The sequence below is a fragment of the Notolepis coatsorum genome, assembly GCF_963971535.1.
Source record: "Notolepis coatsorum genome assembly, chromosome: 7".
NCBI classification, from domain to species: Eukaryota; Metazoa; Chordata; class Actinopteri; order Aulopiformes; family Paralepididae; genus Notolepis; species Notolepis coatsorum.
Genome location: NC_140171.1, coordinates 10,116,299 through 10,120,680, shown reverse-complemented (window position 1 = coordinate 10,120,680; position 4,382 = coordinate 10,116,299).

The window sequence follows — 4,382 nt, the reverse complement described above, 5'->3', positions numbered from 1 at the left end:
CTGGGTTTCCTATACTCCTTCCAGTCTTATTTAACCGTTAGCCCAGGTGGTTAGGTCTGATGTACCCGGTCCCACAGACTATTTCCTTTGTGCCATAACTCAGGTGAGCTCTAGAATGAAAGGGTCGAACAAGAAGTCAATTGCTAAAAACTTGGATGGCGGTTAGAAAACACTGTAACCGTAAACGACAAGGTCGCAGGTTTAAGCTCCTTCACATCCTGATAAGGTGTCCATGATCCGAAAGACACTGAAGCCCTGTCTTCCAAAGGGGTAACAGGTGGTCAGAACCACCTGGTGAGATGCGTTAGCCTCTTTGTGACCTCGTGGTCATGGGAAAAAACCTGGAAAAGTCGTAGAATTTGAAAATGTGTTTTCCAGGCTGGATATGTTTGGAAAATTACAGGAGTTGTAAGCCGAAATACTTTTGGTCATTTGACTTTCAGTCGACCATACCTTCCTTCATCAGACAGAATACAGTGGCATTTCTTAATGGAGAGAGAGAGGTGTGTTCATCTTCATGGAGTGTATACATATTTAAAACAGCACCAACATACAGGTTGTGTGAATGCAGATTTTTTTTTTTGTATCTAAGACTCTACGGTATGAGTCTTAGATACAAAAAAAAGTCATGCCTCCATCCTATCTTGTAGTCCTGTGTAATTGAGAGAGTAGAGTGTGGCATTAGCACTGCCAGGGCGGACTGGGACACTTTTAAGCGGTGTCTCCCCACTAGGAAAATGTTGGTTACAAAGATGTCCTGCATTCTGGGGGATTTTAGTGCATGTGGAATCACAAACTAATGAAGCAATTTAATAACAGTATACAATCTAGTGGTATGAACCTCAAATTAAACCAAAGGCATATCATCAAGGAGGGAGACGACACAAGGACTAACGTTTAACCAATATTTATTGAATAATAAATAAATAACTATATGCCTTTGAATGAGGTAATGAGGTGTTGAATGAAGTGTATCAAGGTACGTTTTTTTTCTGCAGGCCATTTAGTAGGCCAGGTCACTATTCTAATGGCCAGTCTGGGCCTGCTGAGAGGTCTTGCCAACTCATCTTCGCTATCGCACCGTTGCAACTAGAAACACTGCCCTGACAAAAAAATTAAAATAAACATATTATAATATAAAAAGACATATAAATATACAAATAAATATATAAAGATATATATATAAACACACTGTAAAAAGCCTATTAAATGAAAGCATTCTCCAGTTGACATACTGTACAATATGTTACCTGGCTGACCCTCCCAGCCCCTCGGGGTACCGGTCACCTTGCCACCTCAACGCACCCCCGACGTGAGACTCAGACGCCGAGGGCTCGGACGGCTGGCTCTGCTGCCAGAACTATCAAGTCAGAACTCGGGACTTAGAACTAGAGACTCATATTATCACTGGACTGACTATCTTGTATTGTGTTACTAGAGACTCATATCACTGGACTCATATCACTGGACTATCTTGTATTTTGTACTTTTTTATATTATATTGTATTTGTATTTATATTTTATATTGTATCTATAGTGTATATACTGACTGTATTGGACTGTGAAGCTCTGTTCGCCCCCCCCCCCCCCCCCCTGGCTGCTTTGACACCCGAATTTCCACAAGGGGATTAATAAAGGATCATTATCTTATCTTATCAATAAAGCCCCAATCTAGAATTTTGTAATTTGTACCTTTTTTTTCTTTTCTTTTACCATAAGTGTGGTGTTTGTTTACATTGTGCATTCTTGAAGACTTTGTAGAATTTGAAGATGGAAAATATATTTAGGAGCCGCCCAGTCCTAAATCAGAATATAAGTCTGTGTTTACAGACAATGCAAGGTGAGCAAACCTTTTTACGGCCATAAAATACAGCAAATACAATTAAAAACTCAAATGTGCCATTGTCTGGTGTTAATGTGGCCGTTGTCTGGTGTTAATGTGGCCGTTGCCTGGTATTAATGTGGTGTTGTCTGGTGTTAATCCTCAAATTAATAGCTCAGTCAATAAAAAAAAATGAAAAAGTTATCCATTCCTACTTTGAATTTTTGGCTACCCAGTTGCTTCCATTTGGATCACTGAAGAGGCCTTAATAATGCTGTTCCTAAACTTAAGATCTCCCCTCATCTCCCTCCCTTCCTCCCTCTGTCCGTTGCTATGATACCAGCATTGTCGTCAAGAGCTGACTGAAAGACTGTTTAGGCTCGCTAACACGCAGCACGGCCTTCACACTGATCTTGATGTGTCACTTTTGCTTTCAGTTGATTGGAAACAACTCAACATGTATGTATAACATTTCCAATACAATACATTTATTCATTATACTTTGTGTGGTTGCTTGACAATGTCTGAATGATGTTTAGCATTTTTTTTTATTTTTCTTTTAGATTTATTTTAGCAGCTTTTATTGGTCATACAAGACCGACAGAGGAGAGGAAGAACGGGAGAAGATGAAGGGAGGAAATGCAACAAATCAGCCCGGGAGCGGGAGGCGAACCTGGGACGGCCGCGTAGGTCTGCGAGGCAGTGTGCAGTGCGTCACTGGGGCGCCCCATAGCGAGGTGTTTTTAAACGGAATATAATTTCTTCTTCTTCTTCTTCTTCTTCTTCTTCTTCTTCTTCTTCTTCTTCTTCTTCTTCTTCTTCTTCTTCTTCTTCTTCTTCTTCTTCTTCTTCTTCTTCTTCTTCTTCTTCTTCTTCTTCTTCTTCTTCTTCTTCTTCTTCTTCTTCTTCTTCTTCTTCTTCTTCTTCTTCTTCTTTATTCATTAATCATGCCTCAGGTTGCTCTGCAGTATTGCCGCTCTCTCATTCTTCCAGTCTGTTTCTCTGCTTGTACTGTACCTCACCCCTCAGCCATAATTCAATACTTCTGATTAAGCTTGTGCCTGATAAGCACAAGTGTGTATGAGTGATTGTGTTTATGTGCGTGCAAACTGTTACATGAGAACATGTATGAGTTAGGGCCGTGAGTGATGTCTGCATGTATGGGTGCTATGTATGCTATGTGTTAAGGTCATATAATGACATGATGTGTTGCTGTTATGGATGCTTCTTTCTTTCTTTCTTTCTTTCTTTCTTTCTTTCTTTCTTTCTTTCTTTCTTTCTTTCTTTCTTTCTTTCTTTCTTTCTTTCTTTCTTTCTTTCTTTCTTTCTTTCCCCATCAGCTGACACCATAGTGGCAAGAAGAGATGGAAAGATAAAATAAGATAATAAAACAGAAAATAAAAGCATGAAAAAATAGAATTATAAATAAAATGCTGAGTTCTTGTTTGGATCAACAAGGGGAACCAAGATCCAGAATCAGAGTTTGTGAAAGTAGGAAGTAGGAAGTAGGAAGTAGGGAAGGAGTAGGAAGTATGAAGTAGTAGGGATTAAGGAGTAGGAAGTAGGAAGTATGGAGTAGGAAGTATGAAGTAGGGAGTAGGAAGTAGGGATTAAGGAGTAGGAAGTAGGAAGTAGGGAGTAGGAAGTAGGAAGTAGGAAGTAGGGATTAAGGAGTAGGAAGTAGGGAGCCGGAAGTAGGGAGTAGGGATTAAGGAGTAGGAAGTAGGGAGTAGGGAGCAGGAAGTAGGGATTAAGGAGTAGGAAGTAGGGAGCAGGAAGTAGGGAGTAGAGAGTAGGGTGTAGGGAGTAAGAAGTAGGGAGTAGGAAGTAGGGATTAAGGAGTAGGTAGTAGGGATTAAGGAGTAGGAAGTATGGAGTAGGGAGTAGGAAGTAGGGAGTAGGGAGTAAGAAGTAGAGAGTAGGAAGTAGGGAGTAGGAAGTAGGGAGCAGGAAGTAGGGAGTAGGAAGTAGAGAGTAGGGAGCAGGAAGTAGGGAGAAGGAAGTAGGGATTAAGGAGTAGGAAGTAGGGAGCAGGAAGTAGGGAGTAGGAAGTAGGGATTAATGAGTAGGAAGCAGGGAGTAGGACTAGGAAGTAGGGATTAAGGAGCAGGAATTAGGGAGTAGAGAGTAGGGAGCAGGAATTAGGGAGTAGGAAGTAGGGATTAAGGAGCAGGAATTAGGGAGTAGAGAGTAGGGAGCAGGAAGTAGGGGGTAGGGAGTAGGGAGCAAAGAGTAGGGAGCAGGGAGCAGGAAGTAGGGAGCAGAGAGTAGGGAGCAGGAAATAGAGAGCAGAGAGTAGGGAGCAGAGAGTAGGGAGCAGAGAGTAGGGAGCAGAGAGTAGGGAGCAGGAAATAGAGAGTAGGGAGCAGAGAGCAGGAAATAGAGAGCAGAGAGTAGGGAGCAGAGAGTAGGGAGCAGGGAGCAGGAAATAGAGAGTAGGGAGCAGAGAGTAGGGAGCAGGAAGTAGGGAGCAGAGAGTAGGGAGCAGGAAGTAGGGAGCAGAGAGTAGGGATCAGAGAGTAGGGAGCAGGGAGCAGGAAGTAGGGAGCAGAGAGTAGGG